The following is a 17084-nucleotide window of genomic DNA, read 5'->3' on the forward strand; positions in this document are numbered from 1 at the left end:
GAATGGCATTGTCTGCACAAGTTGACAGTCTCCAGCCAAACAGGCCATATGAGCAGTCAGTTCAGGTTAATTTAATCTGGTGGGGGGAAGGAGGTCTAGCATTTTTCCTGCCACGAATAGAATGTGCGGTATCTTAAGACAGGAGGCTCATTCAAGTGTGTCACTATCCAAAGGACATTTGCTGAAACAAGGCTGTCTGAAGGACTAAGAGAAAAGAGAACATATTCATTCACCTGGTCAACACAGAGACAATCTAGACTATGTTTTCAATGACACATATTATAAATTGGTATTTAGGAACAATGAATGATAACTGATACACACACATACTATAGTATATATGAAGTTCTTACTGTAAAACCTTCTTACAGCTTTGTCTGCCTGTTAATACCCAGTCTTGTTTTATTACTGTGATTGTTCTCCATGGTATAGTGCTGCAGAATGTGCTGGCACTGCATAAATAAAGGTTAATAAATAAGCAATTAAAATAATACTAGTAACCTTAAAAATGAAAATAAATGGGGCAGATTAAATGGACTGTTTAATTTTCATCTTGTATCATTAAGTTTATTTATGGGTACATAAACAGTTAAAAGTCATTTACAGTAGCATATCATTTATGACTCCTCTTTTGTAGCAAAGATGATGATGCATTTTACAGTGACTAGTTCATATTTCATGTTTTCACCTTGACCTGTCTCTCCTCATTTCAGCTGTAGCGACACATATATGCTAGTTGCCAATTGTTGCTTTATCATTGGCAGATGATAATTCTATAGCCATATGTGCTTTTTTTTAATCAGCAGCAACAATTGTTATTCTTCTACGTTATATATAAAGTGTTCCCCAAGCCGCTTTGTAAGTTCATTTTTGCAGAGCTATCTTTACCTTCTGTTTCTTGTCATTGTACATTAAATGACCAAAAGTATGTGGACTCCTCTTTTAATTAGTGTGTTTGGCCATGTCAATCACACCCTCTGCTAACAGGTCCATGTACTCAAACATACAGCCATGCAATCTCCATAGTCAATCATTGGCTGTAGAATGGCTGGTAGTGAAGAGACTTTCAACATATCTCTGTCATAGGATGCCACTGTTCCCACATGTCAGTCAAATTTCTGCCATACTAAAGCTTTCCTGGTTAACTGTAAGTTCTGTTATTGGGAATATAGAGACATCTAGGAGCATCTAGGAGCAACAACAACTCATCTGCTAATGGGTAGGCTACACAAGCTCACAATACGGGACTGTCAAGTTTATATTTTTCTGCAGTGCAGTGGGATGACTATATATTTACCTACAATTTTATTTTCTTGATCTGTTCTAATCCATAGGGACAGATGAAACACCTCTTCTATGAAGTAAGCTGGCTTATCAGATATTAACCATTTAGTGATGAGAGCTCCTTGGGAGCAGTCTGCTTCACTGCACTAGAGAAAAATGTGAGGGGGCCAATAATCTACAAAATAATCTACAAAATAATCTACAAAATAAAAATATTGCGAGCAAAAAAAACACATCATATTAAATAGAAGCATGCTCAATTACTTATACTTATATAGAAGGGGTCACAATAACTTATTTTTACATAGAAGTGGGCACAACTAATTACTAGTAAAGAGAAAGGGCACACTCATTTTTACATTATTACAAGGGGGCACAAGATTGTTTTTATTTCCCTGATATCCACTGGCCACGGGTACCAAGAGGGTCCAATGCAACTTAACATTGGGTAACACATCTCTAAGTGCCGTGACCCAATGCTAAGTAGCATGGCATTTTACAGACAGGGAAGGATGGGTTTTTTAAGCCTTGACAATGGCTGTGATGTGCGGTGGTTTCAAAACTGCAAAAAAAATGTACCATAATAGATGTTCCTCCTCAGAAGTGGTATTTTTTTCATGAGGATATAAATCAGTTGTTTTCAGTACTTTTACCACATAGAAGAAGCTCTACATATAAAAAATGACATAGAAAATATAAGACTGGAACCTCTCTATTTTTGAAACATCCACCTAAATCTTAGTAGCTCGTACAGGAAGCACATCTACTATCAATTTACAAAAGCATAGGTTAGACATTCCAGTGATACCTTTGGACAGAGATCTTATTCTAAATCCTCATCCAGAAACTAATATTTGTTAGTAGTATAAGTCATGGGATAGCCGATTAGAGCAGCTATGTAATATCACTCTACATTTGTAGCAACTAATCCTACTTCTCTCGGTTCCAAATGTAGTCTCTCATTGGCTTGTGTTTTTTTTTTTTCTTTCCAGAAAATTCTAGTACTAGGCTAGCTTTAGTCTAAAAAGACTGATACAAAGTATCAAAAATAGTAGCACATTAATAATATATGGGATATAAGACTTACAGGTCTATTTATCAAGCACTAAACCAGTGTGGGCTAACCTGGGACACTCCAGTTGTTGTGAAACTACAAGTCCCAGCATGCTTTGCCAATATATAGCAGCTTATTGCTGTAAGGGTATGCTGGGACTTGCAGTTTGACAACACTTGGAGTGTCACAGGCTAGCCAACACTGCACTAAACCATGTGGAAGCCTTTTTCCCCCATGGTTTAGGCACAATTTAACAAAACCCTAACACAGGAAATATCTGAGCTATCTCCTGCATTAGGCAAAGTACCGCAGTCCCCATAATACACAATGAGGACAGCAGTGTGGGCAAATTTATCAATCTCCATAAAGCTCAGCTGAAGATGGTGTTAGCAATCTCAATCCTATGGAGAGAGCATCACAATAGAGGGATCTTCAGATCCCTTTAAGGCAGTCTATCTGATCTCTTCTGCCTTAGTTAATGGAAATGATCTTTGCACTTGTACAACCTTAGATCTCTCACGTGCAGTAAAGACTCTGGGTCAGAACCTGTATTTTTCTTTATTACTGTGTCATCGCCAGGACAGACTCCTATCCAATGTGTCCTGACATGACTTTGATAGTAAATTCCTCTGTTAAGTCTTCTGTCATTCGCTGCAATGACAGATGATACTTAACATGGCAAAAATGTGAATAATGGTAAATAGGCCCCTAAAAACAGTTATGTCCTTACCAGTATAATAAATTCAGTTAATAATATAGCCTGTGTTGGTGTTTGTTTTGTTTAATTACCCCACCCTCAGTTAACATTAAACATGAACTTATTTACTGGTTAGAGCCACGTACCTAAATACCTAAATTATTTTTCTTTATAGGGGGTGTGCACCTTTCACTACTAGCTAAGCTATAGAATTTCAGACTTATCTGTGCAAAGAACCAATTTGCTCTGTGACATTCATTAGACATAGACTCAGATTCCTGGACAGCAAATGTTGACATCTAAGTTTTTTATTATAATCCATTATTTATAAAGTGCAACATTTTATGCAGTACAATACAGTAGTAAAAGGTTCACAGGCATTACTTACAGGTACAAAGTTGGAACAGAACGAAACCTGCTTTTTATCATATACTAACATAAAATGACCTTTTTAACGGATGTTAAATAAGAACTAATTATACTGCAAACTTATGGCAAGTAATAGTAAAGCTGGGTACACACTACAGAAATTTCGACCAATTTATTATGCCGAACGATTTTACATGCGATCGATGGTCCGATCGCTCGGTCCATGGACTGCATACACACTAGTCTTGTTTAGGACGATAAAGGGAAGAGCGGACGTCCCTTTAGCGACTTTTTACAGCCATGTTGTAGTGAGCAATGACTGTAATTTCGTACTCACTGTTGTGGATCGGTTGGAAGTTTATACACACTACACAGCGGAAACGAGTTTGGAACCAAAATAATAAACGGTACGACCAACCAAATGAGGCGATAATCGTCCATTTGGGCAGACTTTCGACCATCGTGTCACTACACACACTGACCCGACTTTTGAACGAGCGGTCGTATGTCGACTGTTTGAGCCGATTATTGGACGAAAACAGTGTAGTGTGTACCCAGCTTTAGCCTGCTTGCTGTATCAAGGTGTACCCAATTAAGCAAGTTCCCAATCATGTGCTAAGCTGTAATAGTGTATAATGAGGTGTATGGGTAGTCTATGATCTAGTAGATGATTTGAAAGGTATCTTAGTACTTATAATAATTACTTTCCATAATGTTAATAGACTTGAACTAATGTTTTATGGATAGATTATGAATGGAACCCAGTTGTGATGGATTATGTTAATTCGAGACTCCACTCAACACTGGCTTGGAGAGGCATGGCCACAGTTGTTATAAGTGTGGGGCTCTGGAAGGGTGGGGCTTCCCCCTCTCCATTACTCAATGATCCACAGCTTGAAGCTACCATTGTTTTAAGGCAGGGTCAGTGGATGGGGCATGGCTACAGTTGTTTTAATGTTCTAATTGTTTGTCAGAGAACTTAATGGCTTAGAGCTTCTCTTACATTACTAATAGATATTGTTACTTGGTATTTATATTTATCTCTTTATCAGACTGAGATGAGTAGGGAGCATCATGAAGTTATGTCAGCAGACATTTCTTAAATTCTCAATGTCTTAATTTTCTAGAAAACCTCTACATACTTTTCAATGACAATAACACTAACTTATTTTATGTTGAAATAGTAGAACAAATGCCTGGAGGTGCACAACGAGTGACACCCTAAACCCCATGACATTCATTAGACACACAATAGCCCTGCTGGTCATGTCACAGAGTGACATATAGCAGTCATACCCTACACAATACATTCTATCTACAGATGTACTATTTCCCAATGCTTTTTTGTTCCTTAAATGCACTTTTATTTAGCAATGAAATATAAACATCTTTAATATACAGAATGTGCTGTAAACACAGAGAACCAACACTAAGCCTCAGCCACAGGTAGGCGCAGACCTAGTCTGTACTTAAAGTGAAACCCAACCCCCGTTGCCTCTTCGCCACTTTCAATTCTTTACTTCCCTTCCCTTTCCTCCCCTTCCACCCTCTATCACTGCAACTAACTTTGCAACATTCTTTACCTCCAAAATTGATGCCATCAGGAAATATATCCCCTCCTCCCACTTCTCTCAGACCCCCTCCTTGTCTCACCCCCCTGCCTTTGCCCTTCAGCCAAAACCCTATGTGCTCCTTCCTCCACACCTCGGGTGATGAAGTCCACTCTCTACTTATGTCCTCTCTACCCTCTACCTGTCCCCTTGATTCCATTCCCTCCCACCTCCTTAGGTCCCTCTCACCTACTGCCTGCTCCCACATAGCCCACTTCTTCAACTTCCTCATCTTGCCCATTTTTTAAAAAAAATAATCTTGACCTCACCACACTGTCCAACTACTGCCCCATATCACTCATCCATTTCGCTTCTAAGTTACTCAAATGACTTGTCTACAATTGTCTCACTAACTACCTCTCTGACAACTCCCTGCTCTCCAATCTGGTTTCTGCCCCCTCCACTCCACAGACACTCCCCTGACTAATGTCACTAATGATCTTCTATCTGCCAAGCCTAAAGTACACTACTCTCTTAACATCCACTTGGACCTACCTGAGGCCTTCAACAATGCCTGGGTATCATCCTTGACTTCTCCCTCTCCTTCATCCCCCACATCCAATCCCTTACCCAATCCTATTGCTTTCATCTCTGCGATATCGCTCATATCAGACCTTTCCTCTCCACTGTTGCCACCAAAACTCTCATCCATTCTCTGATCATCTCCCACCTCGATTACTGCAATCTCCTACATATTGGCCTCCCCCGCTCCTGACTTGCTCCTCTTCAGTCCATACTCAAAGGTGCTGCCTTATCTCTATCTCTTATCTTCCTCTCTTGCCGGTCTAAATCTGCCTCCTCTTTCTGTCAAGATCTACACTGGCTCCCCCTCCGCTATAGAATCCTCTATAAACTCCTCTCCCTCAGCTACAAAGCCGTCTCTGACTCCACTGCTCCTTACATCCCCTACCTCATGTCCATTAATACTCCCTTTTGTCCTCTATGATCTGTCAATGACTGCTGCCTCACTTCCCATCTGATTACCACGTTTCATTCCCACATACAAGATTTTTACCATGCTGCCACCCTTCTCTGAAACAATCTCCCACATTCTATCAGGCTATCCTCTAGCCTGTTGATCTTCAAACGATCCATCAAAACCCACATTCTCAGGAAAGCCTTCTCTACATCTGTCTAACCTCCTATGTCTCCTAATCAACTTGCGTCTTCTTGATCCTACTTCACCTCACCATAGTAGACCTCTGCCTCTTTCCCCCTCCTCATACTACCCTCTTGCTTATCTCTCACTCCTGAGTACTAATCTCCTCACTCTGACATCCTCTTTGTTTTCTGTCAGTCTACCCCTTCCCTTTAGATTGTAAGCTCCCGCAAGCAGGGTCCTCTTTTCCTCACATCCTCCTCCTCCTGTTTACCTCTGCCTTCGGCTCCCCAGCTTCATTTTGCACCTTGACAATAGGCCCCTGCCCTTGGTTCTCCTCTTCTCCCTTTCCTTCCCATCTCCATCACTGCACTGTTCCTGTTAGTTGTGTCCCACTGCTGTACGCAGGACAGCCTGTTTAAGTTTACACCCCACCTCACCTCCTTTCCAGGCTTCTATTTGTTCTGGTATTCATTTATACTAGAGATGCTCAGGCTCAGTTCCTCGAGAATTGAACACACCCAAAGTTAGGGGATCCGAGTACCGAGCCGAGCCAGCTCGGTTCTGTCGCGCGCCCTCAGAATTGAAAACGAGGCAAAACGTCATTGTGACGTTGTCGCATCTCGGATCTTGCGAGTTTTGAATTCCTTTTTAAGATCCAACATAGCGAGGGGTGGGAAGGAGGGCGGACCCCCATTTTTCTTTTCTGCCACTGCTGTGTGTCAATGTGTCCTAGATGTGCTAGGAACTGCCGTGTGTTTGTGCCATTGCTCTGTCGCTTACCATCCAGCCAGGTCGCTGCAGTCTTTGTCCGAAAGTGTATAAAAATAATATTGTGACCGGAGAGGTGGTCTAAATTGGTTGCAAATGACTTGAAATTAGTGTTATTGAGGTTAATAATAATGTAGAAACAAAAAAAGAGCAAAATTATGCGATTTTAACATATTTTAGGATTTTACTAAAAAATCCAAAACCAAAACCAAAAAACACGAGGGCGGTTTTGCCAAAACCAAAACACAAAGCTAATCCAGATCCAAAACCAGTTCACAGGGGTCAGTGAGCATTTCTAATTTATACCTCTTTGCCTTCTCCACCTGCTCTCAGCTGAGTTGTTTTTTTAATTGCACTCTGTTTTTGTTTTTTGCAGTGCCCTGTACTGCCTGGTATGCCGTGTTTTGTCCATGTTTTATGCAGGGCTGGATTAACCCAATGTCTAACTAGGCTACAGCCCAGGGGCCTTGGGCATCCAGGGGGCCCTTGAAAGTACTTGTCACTGCAGTCCTTCCCCGGCGTGCTGTTTTCTCCTTACTGAGAAGATCTCGTGAGAGTGAGACTATGAGTTTCACTCTCACGAGATCGATTCACTAACGAGCTTAAAGCTTGTCGGAAAAGGACTGCAGTGGCAAGAGAAGGAGGTAAGTGCATGGGGGAGTTGTGTGGCGGGTAGCTCACAGGGGGTGGGGGGCGGCTCGTCTCACAGGGGGAGCCTCACAAGGGGGGAGGCTCAGCTCACAGGGGGTCCTCACGGGGGCAGCATGGCTCAGCTCACAGGGGGGCCTCACGGGGAAATGGACGCCCCCTTAGCCCAGGGGCCTCCATTCCCTTAATCCGGCCCTGACTCTATGTACGACATAGTGGACCCTTTGTGGCACCATATAAATAATAGATAATTATAATGATAATAATTACCCAATAATAAGTTAAACAAATGCCAACATTGTTATTTATTATCATGTATTCCAAATTTTAATCCATTAAAGGTTACAATTAATCCACTATAACACCCACTGGCATCCATGTGTGTAACCTTACTATACAGTGCTGGGCACGTATAAGCCCCTAAAATAATTGGGACTTTCTCTCCTCTTCTATAAACTGATTATGTACCATACATTTACCTACCTAACAAAGTTGTTTTTATAAAGAGTTCTAAGAAACTTTTTTGTGACTGTCAATGTTTGTCCAAAACACAGACTTTGTCAATTAAAAGTGATTTGTTTTTATATGTTTTGGAGTTACTCTGTGCAGACATTCTGTCAGTAATTTTCCTTCAGCCCAGGAAAGAGGTTGCTTCAACTTTCCATAGAAGCACAGAGCTGCTGAGTGTGTAGGGGAAACGGCTCCAAAAAATGCTGGGAATGTCTTCTGTTTCTTGACGGGCATTTATCTGCTCAAATCAAACCCATCCTTCTGGAAAGCTGGCTTAATAAAGATTCTGAATCTCTGCAAGAATGAAAATATGATTGGGGATGAACAGCTGGGCAGCAGCCCAAGACACAGCTGTGGGGAATTAAGTTTCTTCTGCACAAAATGACTCTGTGGTTATCTCATTCAGATGTTGAATAATGGTCGGTTTATAGGGAGAGAATTTCTGTGGACTTGTTAAAATCATTTACCCTGCGGCTCATAGTTTAATCTGCTGCTACATGTAAGAAATAAGCCACACTTAAATAGGAGTTCATCTCACTGTCTTTATTACTGCCACTTGGTAGGTAATGACAATAATGTGTATACTTGTATGTACAACCTTCATTTTCACTACTATAATTATCAAGAAACAAAAGCAGGAACAAATAAAGATATAAGCGTAATGAGTTCAATCTGCAATACTGCCTGTGTTGTTTCAAAATGAGGCTATAAGAATGTGTCACAAGAAACAGAATGAAAATCTTTGCCAATAATAAAAATAGCTATTGAATATGTAATCACTCTGTATCTAGGACACAATACTTACCCACTGCTTTGATCCATCACTTTCCTTTTTAATTCATATGACTGTCAGATTTCTATAAATATCCCTTGTGTTTTCAGTATCATAAGTGAGATATTTATTTAGTGTCTATTATTTTTTCCTTTCAGTTAACCATTGAATGGTATCAAAGTTATGTCACTTATTTATTTACTTATTTATTTACTCATTTATTATCACAAAAGTACAGGCTATTCCTTCTGTGACTACATTGTTTTTTGTCTGTGTGAAGATTCTGGGCCTGATTCATCTTCGGACGTCAGTCGCTGACCTTACGCCAATGAACACAATTGCATGCAATTTATGTGTGAATGCAAATGATACCTACTATTGCATACAACTTTAATGCGGAACGGGGAGGGGGAAGGGTCAGATGAATGTAGGCAATGTACAGTAATTGTGTGCAGAGGGCGTGCCAACGAGGATGTGGCCAATTCAAGCTCTGAGCAACTGGTAAGTACGTGTATTTTAGCCATATCATTAGCACAGGTATGCATGCCTCTAGATAGCACAGAACATGTGTATGTAAGGAAGAGAAACTATAAAATCAGATTGTATATACAGTACGCATAAAAACCATGGGGGAATTTTTTATTCTTATTTTTTTTAAAAAAAAAAAAGCATATTTTTATTAATGATTTTAGTATTATGAGTTGGCAATTTCTTCTTCAATTTTTTTTTGCATGGGTTCTGATGGAACTTTATGTATATCCTGTCTACATATGGCAAGAAACGTATAGCCAGGGCATACTTCTAAGGGAAACATATCTAGAGATCAGCTTGTATTTAAATACGGGCGTACGTACATTCAAGTTACATGCGTCTGTTTTTCTAAACGCAAATTGCATTCACATTGCGCTCAAAGATGAATCAAGCCCTCTGTGTCCAGTACTATAATATCCTCAAAACAGAAACACTCCTAACGTTGGACTTCTTTCCAGTACCTGCACAATGGGGTCTGAACAATATGGGCGGCAGTGGGGGTCTGTGCACTGTGGCCAGCAATGGAGGCATGTGCAAAATAATTTTCAATGGGGTCTGTACATTGACAGCAATTGTCGATTGCAGTGGTTCTGGGCAATCAAGATTGGATGGAATAATAATGTGGGCACATTAATTTTATAAGGAGATCAGTATTGGGAGCCCCAACAATGCTAGCCTGCCTAGGACCCAAATTGATTTTAATCTGGGATGGGATGGTAATTTCTATGTGTAGATGACAAGGTAAGAAAAAAATGTGTGCATGCATGTTTGTATTTGTACTTTAGTTATCATCTTTATTTCCACATCTTATTTATCCATACATATTTTAGAGTCAGTATTTTAGACATTTTGGGGAGAATTCAATTGACAGCGTTACTCGGCAGAGGAACGCAGCCCTTTCACTATTACCGTTACTACGGTAATAGTGCGCAGTATTACCGTTACTACGGTAATAGTGCTCAGTATTACCGTTACTACAGTAATTTCAACGCTGATTTTTGCTTGCAGCTCTGAGAGAAGTAAGCAGAAATCCACATTAGAATTACTGTACTAACGGTGAAAGATTGCGGGCCGCACTCTCACAAGTAATGCTGTCAATTGAATTTCCCCCCTTTGTTTAATCCCCCTCACTCATAAAATATATTTTTTTGTATTAAAATTTGCACAAGGATCACTTGTCTCTGTTCATTTATAGAGTTAACATTTCAAAGGAAATGTTTTGAGCTTTCCAGACAGACAACACCTGACCTCTGACCCTGATGGTATTTCCCAGGAGAAAACCATGGCAACCAGACTTGACCATGAGATAGTAGGGTTAGCTTTGAACTTGTCTGGAATTTTAGGTATTTTGTGTGGTTTGACAAGAAATAATAAATATTAGGTGAAATTCACCCAGTTTCAATAAATTATTAACTTACTGTATCCATGTATACATAACTCAATATAGAAGACCTTTTCTAAATCATTAGGTTTTATATTTATTTAAATAAGCAGTTTCCATTTTAAAAAAAAACTCACGAGAACCCAGCAAGTTAAAAAGGAATTCCAATAACAATCCAAGCATACAGTAAAAACACTGTAACTGAGGATTGTGGATTTGGATATATAAGTGACAATACGTTTTGCTTAAAGCACCATATAAATTATTTAAGCATTACTGAAAGCCACATGTGCTAAAATAAACATTTCACATTAATGTGTCTAAGTCATTTGAAAGAACTATTTGCAAATGAATGGTGGCTCTGCACTGTTTAGCTTCTATGCATTTAAAATAATTTCCACCTTTGAACAGGGATGTTTACATAACAACTTTTTACACCTCTACTGGATCATTACTGGTGACACACAGGGAGCATCACTGCAGGGTCTAATTATTAAGCAGAGAAACCATTATCTCTGACTTCTGCATATCTATCAATAGCTAACACTGGGTTTTCATGTATACATGAGCAAATAGAGCCTCGAGACCGGCTTCACTTACCCCTCCCAGCCAGTATTGCTGGTGAGTATCACTCAGCTGCTCCTGTGATATTTTAATAATAAATAAATAATAATAATAATAAATTGCGGTAAAAACAAGTATTTTATCTCTGCGATAAGAAAATCTGTGATATAACCTCATATTGATAAGTAGGGGGCCACAGACTTAAGAGAGTGAATACCTGATTAGCTAGCCACATAACTCATATAATTATGTTTTACTTCTATAAATATATCAGATGTAAATTACATTTACATTTTGTTTTGCAACTTTTAGCTCATTGTGAGATCTATAACATTCATCTCTAATTACAGCAAATTAAGCAAAGCATTTTTGCCTTTACAATGGGTCTTCCCAGCATCACCTGAGCTGCAGGGCACCACAGAATCTTCTAAGGAAACAGCAAATCATCATCATCATCATTTATTTATATAGCGCCACTGATTCCACAGCGCTGTACAGAGAACTCATTCACATCAGTCCGTGCCCCATTAGAGCTTACAGTCTAAATTCCCTAACATACACACACAGACCGAGAGAGAGACTAGGGTCAATTTGATAACAGCCAATTAACCTACTTGTATGTTTTAGAAGTAAATGTATGTGACTGGTTGGCTACCCACCAATTAGAGGGGAGTGTAGCTGATTCCCAGTTTATTTCACTTAATAATGTACATTCCTTAGAACGTAAGCTCTCTAATGAGCAGAGTCCTCCATACCCTTTGTTTTCACGTCTCCATTAATTTTGTCTGCCTTGTCTGTTCTTGTTTTACGTATGTCCTGTTCTGTTTTATGTATGCCCTTATTTTCCCTACTGTACGGCACTGCAGAGCACTGTGGCGTCTTACAAATCTACGATTTAATAATAATAATAATAATAATAATAGTAATGGGGAGAGTCATTTTTACACCTCAAAAATGTGCAATTGACCAGGTCTGAACAGCTGATTGAATTCAATTTCAGCTCCTTCTTGTCCAGGGTGTTCTCAGTTTTGTAGAGGGTGGGATTAGAATAACATGAAATCAGATCATTACAAAACTCAACAGTTTATAACAATACAAAAAGAAACAATAACCAAAAAATTTAAGACAGAAGAATACATGTCACTGAACAGTAGGATAAAGAGGTACATTACTAATTTTGGGGCTAATGAAGGATAAATTAGTTCCCACTCACCATGTATGGCTTCCATGAGGTTGAAAGAGTAATCATTATTGAGAGAATGGCTTATTCTGACCTTCCCTAAAAAAATTGGGGTCCAACCTTGCCCACAGTCCTTTTTCATGGATATAGAAGGTGATTTTTTTTCACATCTGCAATATGCCAAATTTATTTTTTGAGTTCTAGGGGTAAATGTATCATCTTCCATTACTGCAAGTCACCAGAAATCGGGGACTTTGCAGTGAAAATTTAAAGTGGAGATGACTTGTAAAGGCAACTTTTACAAGCCATCGCCCATTTAAATTTTCACTGCTAAGTCGCCGATTTCTGGCAACTTGCAGAAATCGGAGGATGATACATTAATCCACTAGAGTTGAAGGAAGTGATCATTTTTTCCAATTTTTGGCCTATACACTCAGGACTGCACCCAAAATGTGGCATCCTAATTTCCTAGAATGTTTGCTGAAATTTTGAGGTACACAACATCACAGGAAGTTCCAAGGATCCTTTTAAATTGGAGGTTCCAACATGTCTACAAATTCACAATCTTCATCACAGTAAGGTACAATTACAAGACAGGGTCATCAAATGTGGAAGAGCGTACCCCCCTCTTCAAGCAATTGGGGGTAGCAGTAGAAAGCACTTGACTCTGCCTATCATGAACATAACACCATTAGTAATATATTTTGTAAGTTGTTTCCTTTATCCCACTGGACATGGAACTTTCTACTATCTTCACCGTCATGTCACTCTAAGTCTCCTTATCTGAAGGGGTCCAAGGTTTTCCTCCAATTCTGACTAGTGATGGGTTAGATAGGGGAGAAAGGAGACAAATAAGAGGCCATACAGAGAAGATATTATTCCCTTACTAACGCAAAGTGGGTGAGATCTCTAAGAGCTTAAGTAATATGGAGAGATCATAGGAAATGTCTTAACTGAATGAGTCAAAATGTTCTCAGGATATATGAAGGAAAGTTTTGTTGGGGATAAAGAGCCGTAAAGTGTAAAGGGTATTTGGGACCTGTCAACAACCAATTAGAAAATCTGTTGGAAGACATACTCAGAGGGAAATTGAGATTAGCCCAGATGGAAGTCATAGAAGAACATAGAGCAGAAAGATTAGCATTGAACGAGTACTGGTCCCAAGTCTTTATGGCAAACTTCAGCCAGGGCGGTATCTCGGAAGGGGATGGTCTGTGCTTTTTTTGTAAAGTCCAGATATAGAAAGTAGTAAGTCTGTTTAAAGAATTTAGCCCTTAATGCCCAGCAAGGAGATCATTCTTGGACGGGGCAAAAGTAGCCACTGTTTGTGTAAAATTGTTGCTACATAATACAGTTTTATGTCCAGGAAGCCACGTCACCCTCTACATATGTTTATTTTGAGTATATTAGAAGACTAGAGATGATTATTTGAGGTTTGCATTTAAAAATGAAATGTTTAAGAGATTTTTTTACATAATTCATTAGTGAAAGTATGATGCTACCGGTAGGGTTTAGAAGAGATATAGTTACTTGCGAACAATATTCCCTTCCAGTGATATGATCCTGCTTTGCCATGAGATTATAAGACAATTCCAAGACAATAGCTCACTTTGCAGGTTGGGAAAAGGGCGAAGAAAAAATTCCTGATAGAGAAGATCATATACAGAGTTTATGACCATCCCTAAGTATTTAATCATTTTTATTTTTCAATCTAAAGTTACTATAATGGGGTATGACAGTCCTCAGGGGGGGCATGATGAAGCATAGCTTCCCATTTTGAATAATTGATTTTGTAATTCCAGAGTTCACTATATCGATGCATAATTTTATATAGCTTGGACAAGGAGACTCTCGGGTGAGTTAAAGTCAATAGAATGTCATCTGCAAATAATAAAATCTTAGAGTAGCTGAAGCCCTACTGCAGAATCTAATCTGATAAGAGATCCTAGTGGCTCAATCACCAGGGGGGAGAATATCAGTAAAGGCAAAGGGCAGCCTTGTCTGGGTCCATTTCAAATGGACACTATATCAAAAGGGATACCATTGAGTTAAACTTTAGCAAATGGTTCAGAGTAATGAAATAGTATAGCATTTAAACAGTTTCCAGAATTACCTAAAGCTTTTAGAGTATAGGTCATAAAACTCCATGAGATTCTATGAAATTCTATCTCAGCATCAACAGAGAGAATAATGACAATAATCTCCCCAGTTGATAATATGTATTAGGTCTACAGCTTGCCTTGTGTTATCTCTAGCCTGACACGCCAAGATAAATCCAACTTGATCCTAATGAATCAGAGATTGGAGACTTTGATTCAAACCATTAACTAATATTTGGCATAAATCTTTATGTTGTTATTAAAAAGAGAGATGGACCTATAGCTAGCACAACTGTGTGGACCTTTCCCCTTTTTATGGATCAACCCCCATTTCTACAGTCAACTTCAAAACTATTGCCACCCCTCAAGTAATTCAGGAAAAACAATCATATAAAATAAACAATAAATATAATGTTCCTTAAAAATGTTAGGAGAAATTGCTTACCATTTATATAACAGACATCAACACAAGAGTGTTGTTTTATTTTAAGAATAGTGAATTATTTCAAAAACATACGGTACAAAATTATTGGCACCCCTAAATAATACTTTAAATAAAACCAGATTATTTTGCATCTTAGTGCAAAAAATGATGTATTTCTATTGCTCTTATTCTCCAGGAACTCCATTGTTGCCTATGACCATTTCCTGTTTCCCTGGGGTATAAATATGAGGTTACAAACATCCTTTTATCAGCTATCAACATGGGTGAAACCAAAGAGCTCGCAACTCAAATGAGACAGAAGGTTGTGGAAATGGTTATAAAGAAAATTACTAGTCAGTTGAAATTACCATTAAGCAGAAGCAGGGTGATAATAAAAAGCAGGAAAGTGTGAAACAGTTAAAAGAGGAAGAGTACAAATGAGCATAAAGTCCACACGTACTGTGCGGAGGATGGTAAGAGAGGCAAAGATCACAGTTTCAGAACAGCAAGACACAAAATACAGCACCTGAACTTTGCAAAATGGCATTAGAACTACAATGGAATTGTGTAATGTGGTCAAATCTCAAATGAGACAAATATTTAAGTTTTGGCCATGCATACACTTGTCACTTTTGAAGAAAAAAGGGACAACATACAAAGAAAAGCACCTGATACCCACTGTCAAATATGGTGGTGGATCATTAATGCTTTGGGGCTGCTTTGCTGCTACTGCTCCAGGGGCTCTTGTAAAAATCAATGGCACAATGATTTCCAGTCTATACCAGGAGATTGTAGGCTGTCTGCCTCTGCCAGCAAGCTGAAACTAGGCTGTTGATGGACCTTTCAGCAAGATAATGACCCCAAGCAAACATCAAACTCCACACAGAAATAGGTGCAGGAACACAAAATCAAAGCTTTGCAACAGAACTCTCATTCTCCAGATTTGTACCCAACTGAAAACCTGTGGTGTGTATAGAAGAGGGCAGTCCAGCGATAACCCAAGAATATCAAGGAACTGGAAATGTTCTGTATGGAGGAATGGTCCAATATCCCTCAACAAGGGTTTCCAACCTTGTTAAGCATTAGAGAAAGCTTCTCAGTGCTGTTATTCACTCCAGGAGAGTCTTCCCCGGACATTAGTAAAGGGGGTGCCAATATTTTTGGAACTTATGACTTTTGAAAAAATTGTGTTACTAAAGAAAAGGTTTTTTTGGTTCTAAAACAAAGTTGGGAAATAAAAATGATGCAGCTTACCACTTTCACTCATTGCATGTGTGGTTTATTTCATATATTGATTTTGCACAGCTCTATAATGTGTTATCATATACAGCATATTAAAGTGTATCTGGAAGATAGGAAGGCTGCATGGAAAATCATTTCCCTGAAGGCTGGACACAGATAACTGAGTGCTTCTCAATTATCACTAAAATGTCACTAGAATATATTGAGGTAGCATAATTTGTCATCTCTGGGGTCTGTAGTATGCTGTATGGACTTGTTATAAAAAGAGCAAAGGGAAGAACTATGTGCACTCTGTGTGGACCATTTAAAAAATACATTAATTTGGGAGCAGTGCACTTGATTGATGACACTTGTGAAGATACTGTAATACACATTACTGTACCATACCTCTATATAATTGCAAGAACTGTGTCCTTGCTGGACAGTGTTATCCCAAATTTATGTAATTAACTATCATATGTGCTCTAATGAAACACATAATAAAGGTAGTTGCATATTAAATATAATGTTAAGTATTTAAAGGCCTGTTCGGTTTTAGCTCATCAATTTTGGAGTGATTACAACAATTATGGGCAACATATACTAAAGAAGTACATACTGCACAAGTGGCCTAACTAGTGCTGTAGTAATTTCTTTCTGTTTGATTGTTCATCAGAGTGGGGGATTGCAGCCTCAGGTGTCCAGCTGCTTGGCCCTTGTGTTTCTATAGTATATTATTGTTTATTGTGCACCTTATTTTCAAGGGATCTTTTTTCTTTATTCATTGTAATGAGGGACACTGTCACAATATGTACCTGAGACTACTTACCCATGTGTAGTCTGAGATAGAATGGTTTCACGATTGCCACT

This window comes from Mixophyes fleayi, chromosome 1, assembly GCF_038048845.1.
Source record: "Mixophyes fleayi isolate aMixFle1 chromosome 1, aMixFle1.hap1, whole genome shotgun sequence".
Classification (NCBI taxonomy): Eukaryota; Metazoa; Chordata; class Amphibia; order Anura; family Limnodynastidae; genus Mixophyes; species Mixophyes fleayi.